The sequence below is a fragment of the Rhea americana genome, unplaced genomic scaffold (assembly GCF_003343005.1).
Source record: "Rhea americana isolate MKP2758 unplaced genomic scaffold, rheAme1 scaffold_107, whole genome shotgun sequence".
Taxonomy (NCBI): Eukaryota; Metazoa; Chordata; class Aves; order Rheiformes; family Rheidae; genus Rhea; species Rhea americana.
In genome coordinates, this window is record NW_028185117.1 from 1,357,502 (window position 1) to 1,383,244 (window position 25,743).

Here is a 25,743-nt window from a genome sequence, read left to right on the forward strand (position 1 = left end):
CCTCCATTACAAAACATAGGCAAGACTTTCAAAAGCATTCTGAACTGTCCTAACATTCTCTCCTACTGGGCCTCAAGACATCTATCCGTGCACTAATAGGGAACAAATTTAGGGCAGTACTCAATAGAGATAAATGAGACATGCAAAATACGAAAACCTAATTCCCTATGCCAAGTTAAAATGAAGACTGAGAACGTAAAAACACAAAACCTGCCCCAAATTAAACCAAAAGCACAATGTCAGCTCAAGACCATTCAATATTTCAGGTGATTCAAAAATATTTTGTTCTAAGCTTGATGAGTAAGCAAAGTAAAAATGGCCAGAGTAACACATGCTTWAAAAAAAAATCATTTCACACTGGAGGACAGGGATTTGCTCTACACCCACTATCATAAAAACACCTTAATTCTGAAAGCTCAAATTTTTAGTTGAATCTTCTTGAAAACAGACCTTTGCCCGCAAAAGTTCCTGTTTCAATAAGCTGGCATCTTCTGATTAAAAATATTTTTTGAAGAAAATCCTGACAAGCTCTAATGCTATATGCCTCTGAAAAATTCCAATACTGAGCGATTTAAACCATTATCCCCCAGTTGTACAGATGTATATTTTTAGAAGCAGCACTTTTTACATGGATGGCCATTACACATGCTGCCATGGGAACAGGACAGCAGCAGGCTGTCATTAGGCACTTGGGAGCCCAGGCAGCAGCTAAGCCATGGGCATCTCCCCACTTTTGCTCACACCCTTACGCATCTGACAGGTGACCTGTTTGAGGTAGCTGCCTCACTCATCCCCAGTGAAAGCAGGCACCTCCAGAAGGCAATTTGTCCCATCTTTCAAATAGTGATCTCATGATTCAGGCTCCTCCACACTGGCTACAGAAGGAGCACAGCTGCCTGGTCCAGGTGAACTGCTGTGTTGCCTCTTCAGTTCAAGGCAGAGGACATGGATGGCAGCATGGGTAATTTGCAGAACGATCTAATGAAGGCATATGCGCTCTTGCAGACTAGTTGCTCCCATAGCCAGTTTTAGGGCAAATAATTGCTCAGAAAGCGTTCATCTGAGATTGAAGTGAAGCTAAATGAAAAACACTGGGAAGAGCTTAGGTTAAGCCCAAAGGTTTTCATCCAAAGTTCACTTCCATGAGGACCATCCTTCAATTTCCATTAAAGCTTCCTCCAGCCCTTCTTTGAAAATAAAAGTAAGCCATCTGCCTTTTAAAGTTCACCTCCAGACTTGCAGATTTATTTAAGTACATTTAGACACAAAAATAGTCAAGACACCAGTATATACTGAGCATATTAATTGAAAAATCAGGGACTACATACTTAAATTAGCAACTGTTCAGTATTTACTTCAGAGCTTGTCATGCTAGAACTTGTTTAGCTTGCTGCCAAAGATATTTTTGCCACACGTTTTCTATGTTGGTTTAAAATAAGGGGAGGATGTGGTATATTGCACAGGAATATAAACATAAATGCAGTGGGCATAGTTTATGATTCTAGAAAGAGCCATAACAAAGGTGCCATGATTATTTCTGCTCGGCCCAAGCACATACCAGATTCAAAACCTTACTATGGCCATTTCCAGAATGCATCTGTAATTCAACCTCTCCTCCCTCTTCAGCCTCCTGAGGTGCTCAGGCTGCTGCAATAATCATGCCAACTCCAGAGCTCATCGCAGCTCAAGCTACTGCCATTCAGCAAGCTACTGCTGCTCGTCTGCCCTCCCGACTTGCTGCACTGGCAATTCCTGCAACACTCTGCTCTGTGCCTCGCCATATGGAGGCTGATCCTCCTCTGCCGTGCAGATCATTCAGCTTCTACTCACATGTCCCCACCAGCCTTAGGAGCCTGCAAAGCTTTCTGGTCACCTGCTAGTTCTTCAAATGTCTCTATGCTTTCTATCCTGTGTCCCCCATAAAGATGCATTTATTCACGCTGAAAGCCTACCAATCACTACCTAATGCTTTCATTACACACAAAGGAAGCTGCCTGCTTCTGTTATCTAGTTCCATTTTTCTCACTGCCACAGTTTTCTTCCTCTTGCCTCTCCTTGTCCAAGCATTTTGTGCTCCTGCTGCCACCTGTCCATCACTATTACTTAGGATTAGAGTTAAGAGCCTCCGTTCTTTTAACACACACTTTAGCTACTCAGCTCTAGATTTACCAGACCTCTGCTTGCTCCTGTGACTATGCAAGGCTCCTATTTCTCTTCTTTTTACTCCACAGATAACGGGCACCATCTGATACAGTTTCTACAAGGATTCAGTAGACCAGAACTGTTCCTCCTACCAAGCAAAGCAAACTCTGCAGGAAGGGAGACTGAGTGACTTATTCCACATACTTGCTCCCTCCAAGGCCATGCTACCAAAAATATCAACGAGCTGCCAATTAGTAGTATATCAGAGCTTGATACACTCACAATTTCAGTGAGACAAGGCAGCAAATTCTCCAGTTTTACAAGTCGGAATAGGCTGTAAGACTATTAAGGTGGAAAGTCAGAAGCAGCACAGGTCACACACCTCATCCTAAGTCAAAGCTCCAGAGTTGCTATCTTTCATTTGTACAGCCAGCTCTCATAATCTCCCCTTAGATGACACGTGCGTATTATTTAAAAACAGAGCTGCCACAAAAACACAACAATTATTCTGCACCTGCCTCCTTAGAGTCTGTGCTTTGTCTGTGATATTTCTAAACAATAGCAATACGCTTTTCTTCCTTTTTAATTTTAACCTTAGCAACAGCAAAAGACAATGCTAAAAATTGAACATAACCCCACAAGCACAGTTTGCTATTATATTAAGTGCCACTTCATTTCTTTTGATTTTTGACTGCTCAAAACTCAGTAGGGGAAATGTTCCTTGATGCACATTTTGCAGAGGCAAATAATCTACCGGCTTCTTCCTTTTTGAAACAGGCCTTGTTTTCTTGCAGGCTACATTTGCAAGAATGCAATTAATTTCTAAAATGCAGCATCCATCACCTCCCCTACTCTTCGGAGTGAGAGGAGGAAAGCACAAAGGAAAAATTGTGCTTGCTCAAAACAAAATCATAGAARCGGAATTGCTAGCCTGCCAAGGAATATAAAGACTATAGGCTCCAGATGTGCAGAAGTTGTGCAGAGTATGCTGCAGAACAGGGTATGCAAGGTCTAATCTACAGAAGTATTGAGAACGCAGCACCTCAGCAGCATCTTCTCTTTGTCCGTTTTATTACTAGTGAGGAGAAACAGGACCTTCCCTGGGCTCCACATACACAGGAAGCAGGCACTGCAGCCTTGTTTGAAAAGGGAACAGTAGACTTCTGGCAGTGAGAAGACACTGAGCAATATTCAAGGCAAGCTACTACGGCCACTCAAGAGATTGCTACAAGGATAATGCTTTTAGCCATCAGAAGAGACATCAGTCATCTAATGGATTTGGGCACATTCACTCCCAGGGGGCTACTCAAGATCCGCCATACAGCCCATATGCTTATCCAAGTACAGTTCTGAAACTGAGGCTCTAATAGGCCTACTTAAGATCCAAATATCAGAAAGACAGATTTGGATGCTTTCACTGCCCTAGCAGTATATATTCTGTTTTGCTACTACTATTGCCATATGCACATTTTCACATGAGGATTTGCATTGCCATTATGTATCTTTATTACCTTCTTGGAGAGAAGGTATTGGACTTGTAATTATCTATTACTGGTACCTGGATACATTTCCCGAGGGAAGCTTTCCACTAGCAGACTAATTCATACTCTTGTCATGTTTGCTGCATAGCATCCAATGTCATTTTTCTAAATTGGATAAATAAAATATTTATATTTGGTGACCTTGAAAAGAAACATGGACCAGTAGCTCAGGATGAATTTCCTTGAATTCAATAAATATTAATAGAATACAACAAGCACCAGAGCAGAAAAGGAATGACCGAAATACCCCTAATGAGTGTGGTGGCATTTATTATTTAAATGACCATTAGAAATGCTCTCAGCCTTTTGAGGAATTCAAGCAGAGTAGTAGACAGATGCTCCTGCATACAGGAGATTAATCATTCTCTGTGTGCAAAGCAGGACCAACTAATTCATCAGTATTTTTCTTCCAATGAAGAAAAGCAAATTAAAATTCAAATCTGAATCTTTCCCTTGGTGTCTAACTCGCATACCAGGAAATACTGCTGTGGCTTCTGGGTAGAAGAGTACATCCCTTCCCACAGAAACCATTGTAGCTTGGCTACACAGTTCTCTTGATCCTTGCAGGCAATCCATATTTCAACCACCAGAGGACAGGCATGCTGGAGAAGTATAAAAAGTTTTTCTGCATGCTTGTGCCAGAAACAGGCATGCTGGAGAAGTATAAAAAGTTTTTCTGCATGCTTGTGCCAGAAACAGTAGCTCTGGACAGGAATGAAAGTTGCTGGCTTTCAGGAGCCCTCACAAGCAATATGAGGGACAACTGCAGTGGACTGGCTTTAAGACACAAGTTTCATCATTCTGGGACCCAGGTAACATAAGCTGGGTTTACCATCCCTAACAAAAAAAAAAGTCACACTGATATATACAAACCAAGACTATRTCAGCCCACTGTTAAGTCTTGTAGTACAAAGGGATGGTAATATATAGAACAATTTTTCCCTTCACATCTACAATGACTGGTGCCACCACACAGTAGAGGAACACCACAAATCCAGAGTGACCTCGTTCCATCCTGCAGCCAGTAGGCTGTCCTCAGCCTACTCAGGATCTCCTGTAATAGCAGCAAAAGGTTAGGCAAGTTGCTTATAGGTTCTGTGCCTAAATTCAAGTATCTGGAATTTGGAGAATGACATTGCCAACCATGCAGCAACAGTTTGGAGGGGGGGGGGGAATGTATCAAGTTAGCATTGCCATAAACAGACCTTAAAGTCAGACAAAGGGTTTAAGTTGCGCATTGTACATTTTGCATTACATTGAACAACTGCAAGAGATATGTCACAACGACATTCTGATACTAGTTTCAAGACAATTCTGATTATTGCCAAGAAAAGTGGGAGGTGAAAAGAAAAAAAATCAATCATGTCAAATACCACACTTACTGGGATGTAGGGCAAATAAAAATCAATGTATTTTGTTGATATAATCAGTATTACTTGGCATCTCAAGAAATAACTTTCAAAGTGAGAAATTCCTATTTAACATAGAATTTTACAAATCAGGCTGAGTGAAGACAGAAACAAAAAATAGCATTTTTGCGTATGTAATGCAACAGCACTAAGGACTTAATGCCACTTGCTCCTGGTAAATCTTTGTGAAAGTTAAAGTTGAAGCTCTTAGACATTCTCGTATTAAAGATTAATGTAGCAGAAGAGGCACAACTTCTCATCTCTTGCTATTGCATCTTCTTCAGTATACAGCTTGATCTGTTGACTGTTAAATATAGGGAGCTCTTACTTTGTGCCTGGGCTCATAAGACTGCCAGTAGAAAATTTCATGACCTTTCAAAACCTCAGGTAACCTGAATCTGTACAGATAAGGCTCAGATCAAAGGTAAGAGCTTCCACAAGATAGCTACACTGTCTTACCCTTCCCCTGTAGGGTTCTTCTTACATGTAGGTACTGCTCAAAAGGCTGGAGACAGGACCCACCTGCACCCATGAATACCCACTGTTAAGTTTTGGTGCTAGCTGGCAAGTGGCATCTGCTACATCGGAAACGAGACACGGAAATTCTAATGTCTTTTGAGGGTCTTGGGTCAAAGGTAGGCTTGCAAGATCTTTTTATTCTAAAAAAAATAGAGTTTAAGAGCCAGAGCCTCAGCTGGTGTAATCAGAAAAGTAGCTCTGATTTTCATAGAACTATTTCAAAGACTAGGTGGGGAAATGACCAAGTGGAGGGTAGCTGGGTGGCAAAGGAATGGAGGCTGGCAGAGAGGATGACATTTAAGGCTACTTCTGTAAGCGTCAGGTCTATAGATAGCTGTTCATTACATCACACTGGTTAAGGATCAAGTCATTCCACAACCGCCTGGAGAGTCACGTGTTTACCGCAAGAAAAAAAATGATCAATTGCTTGAAAATGATGGAAAAAATACTTGTTGCAAAAATAAGACTGCAGCTGAGATTCCTCCCTCTTCCCTCTCCCCCCATCCCACTCACTGAAAAGGTCCGAGACTTGTGTTAAGGAAAGGTACAGACTAAAATGTCTAGAGAGCGAACTCATTATCAGAGCAGAGAGCACAGGAAGGAGCTGGAGAGTTTTGAGGACACTTTCTTAGCACTTTCCACAATGCCATAGCCATGCTGACAAGCAAGAAAACTACTAATACCTGCTGATATTTAAACTTCTTGCCACCAAACAACCACTAGAGGCACAGCTGTTGCCACTCTATTCCTGTGCAAGGCTACMTTTAAGCATGCATTTATCTTTTAACAGGTGTCAGTGACAGTAAAGAGTCAAGTGACTTAAGTGTTTACAGCCTCTACATATTTACAATCAAGAACATTTAGGTTTTGTGGCACCCTGCAGAAGCAGGTGGCTCCGTGCTGTACATGGTGCTGCACATGGGACACCAGACAGATGCTCCACAGGACAGAAGCACTCTAAAGAGTTAGCTACAGACCCAGAAGTCATTCAATAGAAGGCAGCAAAATGGCAGATATTAGAGCATTGGCATGGGTTCAATCCCTGTTCTACCACTCACCTCCTCTGTGAGTCTGGACAAATGATTTAAGGTAGCCTCATCTTTTGCCTCCCAGAGACATGCCAAGAGGCACAGATAAAGTGGTGATTAAAGACCTTGCAACCTCCTACAAAGAGGTGATAGGTCATCTCTGCAGCTGCAATTAAGAGCTATCCTGGGGAAGATAAGCCCATCCAAGAAAAGCATGCCCAACTGTTATTTCCTAAATCTGATCTGTTCACAGGATTGACTCACCTTGATATTCTCATATATCACAAAAGAGAGCCTTGCCAAATACAGACATAGCCCCCCACATTACTAAAGAGATAAATTAATCCAATATAGCAAACATCATTCATCCTGCTTCAAATCAGAGTATTTTAGGAACTTACAGGTAGATTGGAAGAAGGAGGATCAACATCTAAGCATCCTTCTAGTTAAACACAAAAATGACAGCTTCAGTAAGTATGAAGTATTCCCATTCCATTACCTCTTCCAGTAACATCATTTGTCTATAGTATACTGACATTTGTCTGTCTTATGCCTAAAGCAACAGAAATGCCCATATACCTTTGGAAGAGCAAAGGACCTTTGTGCCTGTTAGCCCTGAATCAGTAGGTATAGCTATGTAGAAACAAGAATACCTCTGAATTTGACAGAACTTACATCCTTGGTATAACCATGTTTGCTCCTCTACAATGGACTGTTTCAGGTTTGCAGTAGGCTTTATTACTAGGCTWTCTTTTTGCCTAGATAAAAGGACATTCGAGTCCCTTGTGACTCTCACTCAGCTTGGTCACAGCAAAATGAATTAGTGGCTGAACCACTTTCAAAGAAAGCATGATGCCCATCCAACACTGACAGTCAATGTCCCTAACTTTCTCCACAAACTAGTCCAGCCTTCACTACTATGGCTTCAAGAACAGCCCACTTGGTCTCTGAACCAACAAGGCTATTCACTCTGCCCCTCTACTCAGCCCTGGTGAGGCCTCATCTCAAGCCCTGCATCCAGTTCTGGGCTTCCCAGGACAAGAAACATGGAGCTACTGGAGAGAGTCCAGCATAGGGCTATGATGATGATCAGAGGGCTGGAGCACCTGCCCTCTGAGGAACGGCTGTGAGCTGGGCCTCTTCAGCCTGCAGAAGAGAAGACTGAGGGGGGATCTTATCAATGTGGATAAGGATCTGAAGGGAGAATGTCAARGGGACAGGGACAAACTCTTTTCAGTTGCCCCGTGTGACAGGACAAGAGGCAATGGGCAGAAATTGAAGCACAGGAAGTTCCGCCTGAACGTGAGGGGGAATTTCTTCCCTGTGAGAGTGACGGAGCACTGGACCAGGTTGCCCAGAGAGGTTGTGGAGTCTCCTGCTCTGGAGATCTTCAAGGCCTGCCTGGATGCAACCCTGTCTTACATGCTCTAGGTGACCCTGCTTGAGCAGAGAGGTTGAACTAGATGATCTGCAGAGGTCCCTTCCATCTATGATTCTGTAAAAATTCTCTGGCATTTGTTATCAAAGACASAAACATCAGGACCAGTTTCCACTGAAGCTCTGAATGGCCGATCAGCTTTGCTCAGGGTGCAATGTTCTCATTTCTAACAGTGATTTTCACCTTGATTTTGGTGACTAAGAAGTCCACAGAGGCTACATAGTCCTCAGCACAGGAATTTTCCAAGTGGGTCTGCAATAACTGGAAAACAYTTAGACATCCAGCAGCTGAACACACCTGCCTAGTATCAGAAATGCTACAGGCAGAGAGCATCAGTGTCAGCAAAAATAGTGCTTCRTACCTCCATTGCTACGGCTCATCTATGGCAAATCAGACTACTATCCACCAATTTCCTGAGTGCTTCTAGTAAAGRTACCCAGTCTTGCTTTCAGAAAGCACAAATCTGTTCAACACTCAAACTGTTAATGGCATTGGCCCTAAAGCAAGCCAAAGTTCTCTTGATGCACGCCTTCTAGATGGTACAGTTGGTCAGTTCACCTTCCTTTTGAGTAACCAGAAGGCCTACACTTCACTACATATACACACCCCAGCAATAAAGTACAAGAACCATCTCGGTCCCTGACAAGCCACCCAATAGCAGAGAACACATCAACAGAAGCAGCTGCAGAGTTGCATGCCAGCTCTACCAAACCAGACAGCACAAAGTCAGCTCAAGACAAGAAGCAGTTTAGTCACACTGGCACCTGATTTTGCTCACTCTAATCCTCTCAGGTCAACCAATGGACACACTCCACCCGAACAGCTACAACAGAACGGCCCTTACCGAAGGTCTCATCCATCTCCACGCACACATCAGTTGTCACTGGAAAGAGGGAACACGATTCCCTATCACAAGTCAGGGCCTCAGACGCACAGGAGTCAAAAAGCTGCACTGTTGCGCTTCCCTAATATTATTTTGTGAAGTTCCCTCAGACAGCAGAGCAGCAGTATCCCTTTCCTTGCAATGCCATTTTCACCTGTCACCTTTCCAATGAGGGTAAAGAGCAACTTCAAAAAACCCAAATATGACCCAAAGCTTAACTGTTTTTTCTAGTACAAAATCTGAAATAATTCCCTGTACAAAAAGGCAGAAAGAATGTCTAGAAGATGATTCAGAATCAGAAAAGGTATACATGCTTCAAATGTTTAATATTCAAAAAAAATCAGAATTGTATACAGATTTTTAATGTTCTAATCATTTTCACATTCCAGAAGAGGTTAATCCCTGTTATGCTCCACAGAATAAGGCACTAAATTACAGGCAAGCATGTTGTATTGCAGAGTAGGCAATTTAAAGCCTTTAAGAAAAAAAAAAAGTCATCCTTGATTGAAGCGTGTGATTTGCTTTATGTAGGTGATACTAAAAACAGTTTACAGATGAACATAGCTTCTGCACATTTGTTTCAAAGAAGCTGTATGACTGAACTGGGTTTCAAAAGGAATTGGGTTAAACATACGTTTAAGCCTTAGACTCTTACAAGATCATTTTCATCTACAGTGAATTGAAATGCAGTTGAAAAAGAAAAACCATTACTCAAGCATTAAGCACATTTCCTGCTTTAAAGAGGTCATATGCTGCAAACATACACAAGGAAAAAAAACATCACTTTTTAAGAGCAAGCACTACACATACCCTACCTCTTGTCTCAATAACCCTAATTAAGCATTTGTTTAACTGCATTGTTTAAAGACATCTGTTTAATAAAGGTTGAGGAAGAGTCTTGCTGAATTTAAGGGTACAAGGGTACTAAACATACCACTTCAATGCTTCCGAGAACTGCAAGGAGAATTTCAGTGGGAAGACAGACTGCCTCTGAGTTCTCACACCGAATTCTGTGTGATTTCTGATTTACTGGAACAGACTCCATGCGCAGTGCTTGATTTCTAACAAAGGAGCTCTGTAATTACCTCTTGGAGYTTGCCAATGTAAACACAGCAGAACCCAAGAACTTTCTTCACAAATGAGGGTTAATGCAGCATATGATATACCATATAGGAATGGACAACATTAAGCAAAGGTTAATACTCAGCAGCAACTTTACTGTATACCCTAGCAGCAGAGGGAAAAAAAAGTTAAAAAAAAAGAAAGAAAGAAAAGCTTTGCCTCTCAGATACTTCCATTATCTGCAATGTGTGTGCAAATACCCAGAAATTGATGAGGTCTTTACTTTTCACCTCTAAGCGCATTAGTAATTCATGAAGCCACTACTAAACACCACTGTTGAGCACAAGGAGCAGTGAAAATTAAGCAGTAATGACTTCAAAAGGTAGCAAAAGGTAGGGTCATTTGTACCACATGAACATAAGTGATGGAACGCTATCAGCTCAGCATTTCATCAACTGCACATTTACAAAAGCACCTCTAAAGCCAAGGGTGCCTATTCAGGCAACAGGTGACTGTTGCTAAAAATGAAACTTCACACCACTGTTACCAAAGAAATCCCCAAATATTTATTGGTTCTAAAAATCACCAGCTAACTAATCATTAATTCATTTCAGTAAGGCTACAGAAGCCAAAAAAACCAACAAAAACAAAACAAAAAAAAACCCCACACACACTAGTCAGTCATTGTGCTGGTGAGACAGGGATGACATGGAATGAAACCAAAGTGGTCATGTTACCAAAAACCGGGAAGTAAAAGTCTAACACCAATGTAGCATTAAAAAGCAGGCATTCCTTTAATAGGTGCCAGGGACATAGGGAATCCCCCCACCTAATATGCCCTCCCAAGACAATGATTTGTTGAGCTTATACCTGATACCCCTCATACATATTCACTGCAATTCATGGAATTAATTTGGGTATTCATTACTTTTCCAGGAATTTGCTCATATTTTTACATACTACACATGCGCACTGAGTCCATGAGGGGCCAGTTTTGGGGAGTTGCAGAGGTCTCCAGTGGCAAGTAGGTGTCTTACCTGGAGTACCAGGCTGACCTTTGGCTGTACTTTTTCCCAAAACTTCCATATAGGTCTTGACCAAAACTTCCAAATAAGTCTCCACTTGGCTCTTCTTGTTTATCRTACTTATTGGTGTTACAATTCAGGCCAAATCGGTCTGTTCCGCTCTGATATTGAAGACCTCCTGTTGTTATCTTAATGGTTATGGCTAGCCAGGCACCAGCTACATTCTGGTCGAGGGGCTTCAAGGCCTGGCTGTTTTTCACAATTTCTTCAAGGCTTAGTTATCTACAACAGTCATGGTTTTCAAACTTTTGAAAARAGGAACGACAAAAGCTGCAGAATTGTGTTTCCACAGTTGGGCTTTCAGTGCCAACTGTTAAGTCTCAATCCCAAAGAAGAGCTAATCAGGGTCAAACCAAAGAGCAGAAAACACGTCTGTTAAAGTACAGATACCATTAAAAATACAGTAGACTTCCAAGCTATCCAAACATGCATATATTAAATGTAGATAGCACAGAAAATTTAGTCCTGAGAGCCAGCAATATTTTACACATTAGTGGAAAACACTGAATTTAGCATATAGAAATTAAAGTTTATTGAAGTGAATGACATACTAGTAAATTGTTTGCTGCCCCAATATAACAGGAATTCAGCTTCCCACTGGAACATATAGTGTCAGCCCAACTCAGTTTTCCATCTTACCATGCTTTGCATTTCATCCCCAAAAGAACACTAGAAACAAGATTTAGTACAAATAACTCCAAGACAGGATGAACTGATGGGCCCAGCATTTCCACACTGCAATTATTTAAGTACCATTCGACTTGCATTATTCCAGTGTACCCATATGTCAGAAAACATGCTGCCCTGGAAGATCACAGACTGTTGGCATCAGTTTGAATGCCCCATGCAGCTGCAGCAATTTACAACTGTGTACGATCAGCTCTAGACCAAGAAGAGACAGGAAAGATTTCATACTTTTAAGAACACCTCCACAAAAATTGAGCTTGTAGACTGTACATGCATCTGGCTGCCTTGATTTTTGACAACAAGCATGTAGACGAGTGGAATATATATATATTTAGAATCAGTAAATCAAAGTCTTAGCACAGAAGGGTGGCAAAGGCACACACACACAYGCATTAGAAACAGGGAAATCTGCTCATTAAAAATAAAGAGGGACAAGAGGTGAAAAATTACATTTTCCAGAGTTATAGGAAAGCTCTTTAGGTGCATTCTCACCTTTTAAGAGAAAGACCTTAAAAAAAACCCAAATGCAGATACTTCACAATTAGGTCAAATAGCACATTTTATTAGATGCAAAAGAAACAAAGTTGCACCCTCTGCAACACAGATTTATCATTCATTATGGGTCTGGAAAAAAATGAGAAGGACAGGGTAAAAGACATGAGCATCGGGGTGGCACTCCCTGAATCTAACAAGGTGAAACTCCTGTTCAGCTGGAGCAATGAAATTACCAAGGTCTGGAAAGCACACAAGAGAAAGCATAAGTGATTTACACTAAGAACAAAAACTGAAGACTCCACCTTAGCACCTCTCTCAGAGCTATAAAAAAAAAAAAAATCAATCTCAGACAGATGGGATCTCAATCATCAGCAGAAACAAGTCTCTCCCACCTTTCCCCACACCAGGCAAGCCATTAAGGGTCCATGGGAAATCTTGGGAGGAATACAGAGCTGATCAGAGCCTGGTACTGTAGCCAGCCAGCTGGGCTTTTATGAAGCCACTTCCTATTTTACCAGATCCACATCAGACCTGGAAAGACCTACTCACTCTTCAAGAATTACTCTAGTGCTTCCCACTACTGCAGTGCCCGGAGCTTGTGCATTTACCACTGTGACAGCACAGCTTCCTACATCTCCTCCTAGAGCTCATGCATCAGAGGCTGAAGACATGGCACAGGAGAAGATATGCTGCCAAGCAACTTGGAGCCTCTGAATTTCAGCAAGGTCCTACACTTGGAAGAACACTGCAGACAAATATCTCTCTGGCAGCCCAGCACTGCAATCCTTCCGCTCATGCCAACCAAAACATCCATTATCCCCCCAAAAAGCAGAGTCTCCCACACCAGAGAATACAAAAACCTAGGAGTTCTGAACAGTCTTATGCAACAAGGAGCTCTTTCTTCAAGAGATCCCTTTTACCTGCGGGAGGTGGAAGAAAAGGTATGCCAGGAAAGCGGACTTCAAAGCCCCCTGGATAGCTCTCCAAGTTGTGTAGCAAAGCTGTGCTCTGGGTCCAGTAAGCCCAAAGGGCAGTTCAGAGGATTTCCTGTGGCCATTTGGCACCAACGACAAGCTAGTGTTCACACAAGCAATGCCAAGAACATGGGAAGAAAGTGCCAGACATCTGGCTCCACAGTACAGCCTAGGGAACAAAGCAACTTCCATCCATCTATCCAATATATCTAGCTAGATTCATTTAACTGACACACATCAGCTAAGATATGTCTCCATTGCATATGCTCTTCGCTCTCAAGGACACACACAACTAATCAACGCTCCAACACAAATTTGTACCTAAACAGAAAAAGAACAGACCGCTCTGCAGACATAGCTATTTCACTTGCAAAGTAACACTTTGAATTGTTTTCTTTGAAAACACACACAGATCAGTCCTCCAAGCTTAACAGCCCTCATTATGCCATTAATCACGTGTTGTTAATCTATTTCCCCTTGCTTTAACTAGCAGGTCTGTTATCTACACTACTGACAGAATGATTTCTAACACATATACATATTGTCCCAGTTACCTACAAGCTTTTCTCTTCGGGTGAGCCTGAACTGCAGCTTCTAATAAAGCAAGGTATTACTAAATTTCATATCAGCACAAGTCTTAAGACAATACAGCTTCCCTTTCAAAAAAAGTTCGTTAGGATTTTTTATATGTATTAGAAAGCATTGTTTCATTGAAATAAGCTCTCTACAGATATACTAGCATCAAGGCGACTGCCAAAGGGCAAGTTGTATAAGTCCAGGAAGGATTTCCTGTCAAATGAATTTTTTGATTATAGGGAACACTTCAAGAGACCTTCAACCCCACTGGAAACCTAAATGGAGCACCCCAGCTGGCACACTAGACTGGTTGACATGAGTTCAAAGCTCTGGATCCACCAGGCTAAGCTCAAGTTGCCACACAGGTAGCAGAGACCAGCAGCCTCCAAAGGTGACTTTTGGGTAACACCGCCTGTGGCCCACTACTCACAGCAAGGGAGATTAGGAGTGATGTAACCACAGCCAGGAGGCCATAACCATTCTTCTAAACAGTGGGATACTGGRCAGAAGCTCTCAGAAAATCAGAGGTGGGGCACCTGCTAAAGGACCCAGGCATCTGACTAAAGTCAAGGACTAAATTATTTAGGCAGGATCCTGGGCCTAAGTGACTTAAACACCTCCATCATACCTCAGATTGAAATTCAGGGACTGATGAACAAAATCTATTTGAGACGCAAACCCTAAGGAAAACTCAGATTTTTCCACAAAAGCTATCGCCTTCATTCAGTAATATTTTTGTCAGAACCGACAACACTTAATGAAGGCAAAGAAAAAAAATCAAAATAACATTTAATCTTGTGAAAGAATTTCATATTCTATTGACTACAGAAGAGAATGGCTCTGGATTTAAGCGACCTTTCCAGTGGAAAGTGTTTTTAATTTACAAACAGTCTGAAGTGAAAGAGTTAAATTCAGAGGGGGATATCTAACCAGCCTAAAAAGGTTAGGAGTCCCATTTCACAAATGTACTTAAACTTCAATTCTCTTATTCCAAGGACAAAGTAAGTGAAATCCTTAAGATATCATTTGCCCATGTCACACTCCACAGTGTGATTGGCACCTTCTAGAGACTCAGGTGACAAAACATGTTGGAAGCTAATGTCACACACTATCAAAATTTGAAAACGCATTCTAATTTTGACAAAGCCTCAACTTCCACAAGTTACATGCCTTTCCAAAAGTCATTCCTCAAACCTGCTTGTGAGGCATGAAAAAGACTGGAGGACTTTACGAACTACTGCTCTCCAGCTGCTCTCACACAAGTTTCAGAAGTGTAAACATACACACTTGCTTGAGACATGAAACAAACCTCCACATTTTATTTATGGAAGCTTTTCTGACAGCTCTGACCCTGCACGCAGAAGTAAAGACAAACTTGGTATTTCTACTACAAAAGCAGAACTCGTGAACAGTAGCAAACTGACATAGTTGGGTTCATTCTTTAAACTGGCTGCTTGCAGAAACATTTGAAGTGCTGTCATTTCCACCCAGTAAAGAGGCAGTGTCAGAGTCCAATACTCCGACCAGGTTCTTTTAGATATCCCACACACGGAGAATGCAATATTTTATATTAAACTTTAAAAATATTTGATGTTACATAGGATTTTTGATTTAGCAGCGTGATACAGTAATACATTGAAATCACAATACAAGCCCAATTGCTATTACCGGTCTCTCATGCTCACCGCCACGACGCCAGGCATTCCCAGTCACGCGGGTTGAAGCCAGCTCCAGCCCATTGCTCTCTTCAAAAATTCCTTTGTTAGTTGTTCAGGCTTTATACTTTTGTGTTGGGCTGAGCCACATACTCGTTTCCCCCATGCCGGTCTGGCTAATCTCAGACATTCACACCTTTTGTTCAGCTCCAAAGGAAACACCCTTTTTGCTTCTTCACCAAATTTATGGCTACTTACCTAAAACAAAGGTCACCCTCCAGGCCCCTTTGTGTTAAGATAAAGTCATGCAACAGTTGATTGCTAAGTTGTATCCTACGGAGCTTGAAGAGCATCTTGCATATATTCATCTCCTCTGAGCCTTCTTTCATTAAAGGGGTTATTGGTCAGTTACAGGCCACAGAAACCTAACAAATATACTCCTCACCCACCTTGCTGGGAATTCTGACTTGAGGAAAAAAAATAGACTGATACAAGATTTGGAAGTAAGACTTTCTACAGAAATATTGCACCAAAACCTCACAGGTGTCACAGCCAGCTGGTAAAGACAGTATGTGCTACCACCTGAACCCAGTCTGCCCTGGCAAGACTACATCTCCCACAAACCATGACAAAGCTTCCTCACTGGAATGGAAGCTAATAATTTTTGTCTTGTCGTCTGAACACATCCTGCAGCCTAATGCGCTACAAGGATCTTTCTAGTAATAGTACTGCATCGAGCTATCACCTATACTATATTTTGGAGCTGAAGCACTAGCTATTTTTAGCAGAATCAAATTCCAGCTAAGCTATTGTTTTAGCTCGACCTACCACGGCAGAGACCAGATGAGATACAGTGTACTCTTCATAGGAGGCCTTTCAAAAATCTCCAAATGCTGTATGTACTAAATTCCACTGCTGGAATTATGATCAAAAAGCCTAACATTGGATAAGCGAGGAAGTGAGAAGAGAGCTAGGAAATGCTAATAGTATGCTCCCAACAGCACACTGGCTCTTCATCACAAGAGAAATTGCTTGCTAGAGCTCCAGTTGTACTATAATAACAGTTTGCCAAATTGAATGCAGAGGTATTGTTAATGCTGAGCTACTATTATGTTCTTAAGTGTGCGTGACTGACTTAACAGAACAGTTCAGTCCACATTTGTTATACAGACAATAGCAGTACTTTGCAAAAAGGGTCTAAAACTTAARTCTCTAGAGACAAGTTCTATGCGGTAGTAATTCACAGGGTGTTCAAAGCTCCCTTCCCACAAAAAAAATAGTCTCTTTAGCCAATGCAAGGAAGCCCCTCTCCCCCACCCCTTTTTTAATAGTTCTTCCATTCATAAACATGATATTGAAATAACCGCAGACATTTTACAGCCACTCCCAAAACAAGACCTAAAACTGTGTCAGACAGTTAATCCATTTAAGCTGCAACAAGCACACGCATCTAGAGAGCACGAATTTCTCTGGACAGGGAGCAGGAAAATAGCATCATCTATGTACATGCAACAGACCATTGTTTACTCAAAGCAGATAGAGGGAGCTGTTGGTATTCAAACAAGAGAGGATGCTCCCAGACATAGGATCTTATGTAATCAAGAAATTTGAAAGATATGACTGGTAAAGACCTCATTTACTAAGGTGAAAGAGAAAAATGCATGYGTAATTTCTCCCCTTGCAATTTCTTGTACAGTTTTCAATACCTCTTGCCAAGAAGCACTAACAGCAGTGCAAAAGTGTTACATAATATTACATTAAAAGGAAACATTTTTCAAGTCTGCCTCAATTACAGCTCAAAGCCAAGTAGATCTGAAAGCACACATTGCCAGATGAGCCTTAGACCAGTGCAAGGGTGCATTCACCACATCCATATGGCAGGTTACACTCACACGAGATGGAATGTTACGTCCCATGCCAATTCAGGGGACTGCAGACCAGGATACAGTATGACTGCAACAGGTTTCCCACATGACCCTGGCCAAGTCACTTTGCCTGCCTGCATAGCTTAGGTCATTCACCCAGCAGCTACAGCTCCTTACCTCCCTACCTTGAAGAAACCTTTCTGAAGCTATAGTTCTATCCTTCACACCACCCTCTGGCAATGAGTTCCACAGGTTAAACAAGCACTGAAAGGAAAAACCATTGTTTAAAACTCTCCACCCAACGACTTTCCTTGCTGCCTTATTTTCCTGCTGCAAGAAGCATTTACTCTCCACTCCACATCATTATGTGTGAGGTCAAACTGCGAAAGACGAACTACWGTCCAATTACCAGTTATGACACTAACCACTAGCCATCACTACTCTCCTCCCAGCACAGGGGTTCACTGGGGAATAAAGRAAGAAAGCCAACCCCTCCGAGTCACAGCCAGCAGACTCCAGTCAAAGTCACTAAATTCCATAACTTCTCAAAACAGATTATTTGGCCAGGATTAGGGGTGGGTGCACAGCTCTGTCAGTTTTCTCTGCACTTCTTCACTCGTGCTTTCTAGCAGCTTTACGATTCATTAAGATTCCCTTACCCAGCACAGCATTGTCCTTGGCCTTATGAAAACAGTGACAGGCAACAATTAGTTTAAATTGGATATCTGAAGACCTTTCATTAGCAGAATCTGTAGCACGCAGTTCACAATTGTCTTAATGATAAAGCAGGAAGCTCAACTCTGAAAAAGAAATTCTAGGAACACAGAAAATAAAGTATTATCCTGGTATTTYACTTTAGCTCATATTGGCAAGAGCTTTGTCTAGAACCAACAAAGCTCACTTCTTATAATAGTCACAAAAGACAGCCTCACAAAAAATTAACATCACTTTTGCTAAAGCTGGAGGAAACAGCCAACAAAACAAGCACAAGCAGCCAGCTCTGGCTTCCTGATTCACTGCCAGCAACATATCCGCACTAGGCTGCACTGTTACGAACAATGAAGCTATAGAAGACAAGAGAGTAGAAACTGCTACCACCTTTAAAAACATCCTTTGGGAGACAGTTGAGATTTATTCTTTTGCCACATCTCAGCTTTAACAGAGACAGCATCCTAGTTTTTAAATTCCAAAGGAGCATCCAGTAAATGGTCCCTGCTTGGTGACTTACACCAGCTCAGTATCAGAACATGTCCTCCCTGCAGCATACTTCAGCATTAAGTCCTTTGGGTGGGATACCCCAGCATATTTAGCATGGGCTGAAACCCACCTTGCTGCAGCCAGTGGCACAAAAACCCTAATCTGAGGAAGAAGAGAACGGCAACGCAACATCCCAGTTCGTCTTTCTCCCACCTTTGAACTATCTCCCTATTGCCACAAGGAGTTTCCTTGACGCCAGTCATGTTACACTGTCTTACATAAACACATCCAAGATGCATGCTTTTTATTCTTCYGAGCAACACTGAGGTCTGTGCTCCACAGAGGGAATGCAATTTCAGAAGGTAGTCCAGAACTATATTTCTATCTAGTTTAATATTTTGATTTATAACCTCATCAGCATGGGAGAGTAACTCCTATTAAAACTATTAAAGATAATTTTAGCAATAACATCAAAGGATATGAGAAGGTATGACTGTACTAACAAAAATTCATAACTGCTCATTATTTTAAATCTTATATACAGCAGAAATGAATAATTAGAAAAATAAACAAGACATTTCATATGAACTTTAAACTAGGGAAAGTTAAAGCACTAAAAGCTACACTATAAATTACTGGTTGTCCACTCAAAGTTTAATATAGCACTTTTGCAGACAGAAAAGGATAGCACAGCTAGGGATCAGTCAGGGGCATAATGTCAAACAAATGACAGTTCACCTCTTTCATACCTGCACCCTTTGAGCCCTCTCTGCCTCCTCACCTCAGCCAGAAGGCAGACAGGCATTTGGCATCCTACTTCCAGGTACGTAAAAGGGATCATTGTATCAGGATGCTATCAGTGCTGAAAAGCACTCAGAGTAACGTTCCTTCTCTTTATCTTTCTACCCGGTCCTTCACCAGCCCTTCCGACATGTCCGTTTAGATCACGAGCTCCTCAGCGTGATTTTCCACTCTGCATCTATTTGGAGGACAGTACAAGGTCCCTGCAGACTTCTGCAATACTACATCTTGGGTTCAAACCCACTTGCAGGCAGCAGTGACCAGGAGAAATCCCCATGTGACACTATACAGAATTTTTACCACTACGATCAGGATCTTCCCAAACTGAGCTTAACACGTCTCTCAGCAGCGCAGGTGAAAAGGACCAAGAAACTTAAAGAAAAGCTTCCCACAAAAACTYTCCTGCCAAACTGACATAGAGTAGCTGATTCTTCCAGCCATACTCCCTTCTAGTTAAAGAATAGCTTTGAAAAACATACCAGCTTACAAAAAGTGAGAGAGATTTGGTCATAGCAAATAAAACACAGTACCTGGCATCCCACTTAAATTCCAGAGAGAGCTCACGCTGAGCATGCCTCTAAAGTACATACTTAAATGATACTTTCATCTTTCAGTCTTAAGAATGGAAGGACTTCTCTTCTTAGAAAGAGGATGGTGGACTGTTATTCAGGTTTTGGTTACAGACAAACAGGGCACAAGCAGCRAGTAAAGAACCAGACCTTTGTCTGATCATTTTCGATAGAACTGCAGTGTTACTACAGCCACTGGAAAATTGAAGTATTTTATTTGAAGGATCAAATATAAGAGCTTAAGCTGCTGTCAAAAGCTCTATGCATGCATTATCTTAAATGCATCTCATCTAAATGGCAAAAGAGCTGACAGTTTCAGTCTCCTGCTAGCTTATTTTTTGGGAAGTTTTAATGTTCCTAAACTTCCATAACTACACTGTTTTTCTACAGTCTCAGTATTCCCTGGAAATGGGAAACATGAGTCTTCTACGAAGAAGCATGTTTTTACTGTCCTCAGACAAGGGACAGTGAAAGGCAAACTGCCAGCAGGCGGCTACCAGAGATGAACACTGCACATCTGTAAGTCCTTCCCCAGCTGATGAATTCAAGTCCCACACATGAGTTGACACACCTCAGTGATGCAAACCTCTTCAATCACATCCAAGTCTGCCACAAGTCTCAACTGCTCCTGTAACAAGATTTTTCCACAAGAGGAACTGCTTAAGTAGTCCCCCAAAAACACAATTCCCTGGGCCACTGCAAGCAACAGACACAGCTTAAAGCTGATCTCCATTGGCTTGTCAGTCCAACTTACTTGAGGTCAGAGAAATGGTTTCACTAAGGCAAGCTGCCCATGTGCCCCTGACAGCACTCCCTCAAGCAGGTCTGCAAGCAATGCAGAGCTCTTTCCCACCACAGCCAGCTTACACCACCAGCCAGGCCTACTCTGTATCCATAAGAGCTTCCCCACCACCAAGAAGAAAAAAATCAAAGCAAAAGGGGTGGGGGAAAATGCCTCTTACCTCCTGGATTACTTCTCTTCTGCTTTCTACCAGACAGATGATCACCAGCTTCCCACACTCCACACATACTGGTCTGACACAGCAAGCCATCCAGAACAGTGATCATGAAGTCCACATCCTATGCTTGGTAGGATGGAGGGGGCCAAAGAATTTGCAAACAACCTAGAAAGAAATCAGCAGCAGGAAAAACCATGTCAGTTCTCCTTCCACTCTTCAGAAAGGAAATGCAAGGAGACTGTTAGCTGGGAGCCATCAAGCACACAACTGCTTTATAGTGCATGCAATGGTTTTATATTTTGTGCAGTTGATGAATTTGGAAGTGCTTTGTCTCATACTTCCACTTGTGTGTAAAATTTGCATTTTCAAAAGAGCATTGTGTCAGCCCTTGGGGACCACAGGATCCCTTACAGCACATGGGGATGCTGATCACCCCACTGCCACTAAGGAATGCGTGATTTGGTCTACAGACTTACACCAGCAAGAAATACAAATAAACCTACATTCAGGTTCACAAGGGGCAAGCTGACCATTCCAGATCACACAGATAAGTTCATGAATATGCCTGCTCAATGTGATGAGAGGAGTGATCCTTTGCAGCCCACTGTGTGCTAGGACTAACAGAGGCCCTCACAGCTGARATGTCAGCCTGCCTCAGAGCCCAGGGCAGCCAACTGCCCTCCCAAAGCACCTGACAGCACCACAGAGCACACTCAAACGCTTGCACAGTCCAGTGACTGTCTGCAACCATCTCACTATCCCCAGGGGTAGTGACTACCTATGGCATCTAAGGGCTATCAGCACCCTCAAGCCCTGGCTGCCCCATCACCACAAGAAAGCACTCCAAGGAGCTGAGACTTGGGTTTTCTCTCAAAGGTACCTCCTGGGATGGAGGGAAAAGATTAATGAGATTGCTACAAGAAGCCAGCAGCATTTCACCTACCGCCCTTTCCAGCTCAGCAAGGCAAGGAAAGGAAGAAAGCCCTAGACTAAGGAGCACCAGCTCTCCTCACCTTGGATTCAAAAGCAGGAGGCCAAGGCAAGTCCCCACACACCAGCAGAATAGGGCCAGCAAGCCACTGACCAGAGGCTCCAGCAGTCCCACCAAGGAACTACACTGCTCACAGGTACATCTTCTCTGCAGGAAAAAAGGAAGAAAGAAAAAGGTCATGGGCAGCCCAAGCAGCTGCTCTTCATCTTCCAACTGGGCTGACTCCTGAGCTACAGACAGGCATCAGGGCAGACAAATTTGCAGTCCTATAATTCCAACTAAAAGATTACTACCTTTAAGCTATAGAAAGGCAGCAAAGGTAAAACCTATAAAGTAAACATTCCATAGCTTCAACCTATTGAAGGCTTCAGGATACATAAAGCGCTACAGAAGACAGCAGAGTCTGCAATCTATTTTTATAAGAATGACCATGCTCTCCTGCAATGCTTGCAAGAGGAGAACTCTAGACAAGCCCCAGGGAACCCCATAACAGGGAGCAAACCAAGAATAACCACCCTACAAGAAATAACCTCCCAGATGTCTCACAGTAACTGAGCAGGGCTGGAAATAGCAACAGGCTCAGTTGAAAGTCTAAAACACATCAAACAATCTGGTAAATATTGGGCAGCTGAAGAAACAACCATGCAGGGACAGACAGACACAGACCTACCTACAGCTCAGAAACTGAGTAAGGGCCCCAGGCTGGAATTTAAATGGACGCCATGAACAGAGGGTGCAGCTGGAGACCCCAGGTGAAGCTGTTTAGGGTAATCAGGCCTCTTCGCACCCTCAGGCTCCAGCAAGGCTGTTCCTATTGCTGTCTGACAGCAGGGTATCTCCCCAGCAGAAACAGAAGGAGATCAGACAGYAAGCTTGGACAAGCTCCCTGCCTAGAGCCTGCAGAAACAGGCAGTTCCCCAGGCAGCTTCCCCAAACTGGTACCAGCCAGGGAGGAAATCTCCTGCCAAGGACAAAAAAGGAAATCTGTTTGATGCCCAGGGTTAGGAAGGAGGGATCTGAGCTGAAGGCCTTGGCTAAGGTTTTGTTAAACTCRCTTCCAGTCAGGCTACAAACGCTCTCAGTGTTTTGAAGGAAGGTAGTAGACAAGGCACTCCGTGGCCCTAAAAATAACCATCTCCACCAAGAATTTTTTTTAGAAATTCTACATCCAGGCTTCTTGCCTTTGCTTTAGGGAGCAGCATCTGCCTACACTGAGGGATTTGTGAGGAGATTTCCTGCCTCCTAGAGATATTTGTGACTTGTTTGGGAATAGGGGATGCAGCTACTAGGAAGAGAGGCCTGTGGGTGCTGAAATCCGGCAGCAAAGGCAAATGGCTCAAGGGAAAAGAGGGGTCCAGCCAGCCTAGGTTTTACCAACCGCAGAGCCTGGCTGGTGACATCCTGCTGTACTGAGTTCAGGAAGGCCATGGCGAAGAGAGGCCTTCACTGGCGTCCTCACTTGAGTTCTCTTTTATCAGTATCTGGGCTGGAGGTTCGCTTTCCGCAAACGTGACTCCTCTCTTCTCCCGGTGCTTATTCCAGTCGAGAATAACAGGAAGCTCTGAGGTGTATCTATCCTTCAGGCGCACTGTGTTGAAGATACCATGAAASGTTTGTGTGTGTGTCTGTGTCCAAGTGTGCTTCATACATCTACACTCACAGACACACTCGGCCACGGAAAAAGAAATGTTGCAGTAAAACAAGGGAGCTCTTCAGCCTTCTCTTTGTTTTCTTTTGCTGTTTAAATTTTATTTTTTCATTTGTGCAAGTCCTGTGTATCAAACCTYATAAACTCCAGCAAAATTGGGGTGCTCAGCCTCTCCATGTGCTCTCACAGCAGCTCTGACATCTTCAGTATCTGACTCAGTGCTATTGGCAATATAGATGACCCTGAGGGAACGTTTTAGTCTGCCCTGCATGTGGAAACAGGTTGTCGTGGTTGGTTTTACTTGTCTTCTTCCATGGAGAAACCTCAGTTCCCAGACAGGACTGCATCRTACAGCTAGTAATGCTGCCTGCTCTCATGCTACCTCCTGTGTACCCTTAACTGCAGTGTTCTTCCTCTTCCTTGACTGAATTTCAACACTGCCCCCCCAACCCCCCGCCAAGGAAAAGTGAGCAGGAGAGACAGCGACTAAAACCCTGCGTCGTGCTGGCACAGCCACGCAGCCCTCAAGGTGGAGGAGGCCACGGCCTGTCTCTGGGGCCGGGGTAACTGGTGCAGCCCAGGGCACGGGGACCTGGTTATTTTAATAGGGCCAAAATTAGCATGTTTGCTGTGTCTGACTCAGGGAGATTTTTTTCTTCCTCTAGTCTCTGTTTGTTTTGTTTTGGTTTTGTTTGTTTTGCTGTAATTCTTGCTTTATTAGTCTTTGCTGGATGTTTGTTTTGATTCCTCTTGAAATCTGAACTGTGGATCTCCAGGTGCTTTCTGTGTGGTGTCTTTCAAAGAGCAGGAACATGATCACTGTGTCCTCAGACATGCTGGGGCCAAGTGGGGCCATTTCGTACCCTTGAGGGAATGGTGGGTCATCTCAGGGATCAAACTGTCCCCTTTGATAGCCATACTGGCTATGGGGCTCTTGCTCGTGGTGGCAGCTCACAAGGCTTATATGAGGGTATCCTYGGGCTGGCCTGCAAAGCAATGGGTAGGCGGTGGTGATCGGTCAGCTTAGGGCACCCACAACTGGGAATTTGGCCATACCATGACTGATCCTGCCCTTGAAACATTTATCATCACCAGCTGATGGGAGGAGGTGGTGGCGGTGGGCCCATCACATGGCTTCCTCACAAAGCTGAGCTCTGCCAACATTCCCACTTTTCAAGAATAGSAGAAAATCAATGCTATCTCTTGCCTGGAAGTTGGTCTTCACAAAATGGTGGTTAGATGAGCCGTTACTTATTGCCTTGGGTTTCTATCATTGAGTAAGTCTAGGGATTCTGTGTTTTCTGGTCTTTTCAGTGCTACCAAGCGACAGGACAAGAGGCACTGGGCACAAACTGAAACACAGGAAGGTCCATCTGAATATTAGGAAGAACTTTCCTGGGAGAGTGGCAGAGCACTGGAACAGGTTGCCCAGAGAGGTTGCAGAGTCTCCTTCTTTGGAGCTATTCAAAACAGGCCTTGACGCGATTCTGTTTAACGTGCTCTACGTGACCCTGCTTGGGGAGGGGGGGGACACACGCTAGATGATCTGCAGAAGTCCATTTCAACCTCAACCATTCTGTGATTCTGTTTCCTCCTGCCGTCAGAGGGCTTGGGGGGGTGGGCATCACCAAGGATGAAAACGTGTTTTAACTTTTTAGTCTGGAGTGTCACTTCAGGAGTATTTTGCATCTCCTTCTCAGGTAAATTTTTGAGGGCCCTGGCCCGAGATCTTTCTGCGTGGCCTGCTTGCACCTGCACGCAGAGCCCTGCAGGGCACTCAGGCAACTTCAGTGTCTGTGGTGCAGGTGCTTCTTCCAGTGGCATGACTCCCACTCCACAAAACCTGCAGGCCACGGCCACAGCTGTTTTTGCTGCGGCGAGGCCACAGGTGGGGAGGCAGTGACTGCCCAGGGCACAGCTGCGTCCACGACACACACCTGTGCGGGCAGCGTCGGCTTTAAAAACAGCCTCGAGGGCGCACCGCCCTTTTTTTTGGGTGGTGCTGGGAGAGTTTCCTTGGGTCCTGCCCCGCTCGGCCCGGGGGGTGGTGGAGTTCCGGGGCGGCTCCTCTTGGCGCTGAGGCTGCGGGGACGGGTGTGGAGAGGGTGCGCGCCGAGGTGTGAGGAGAAAGGAGAAGGCGAAGGTACCGGTGCTTGAGGGCCTGGGGCAGCTGCCTGGAGCCAGAGCCCTCGGAGCTTTTCCTGAAGTAGGGTCTCCTT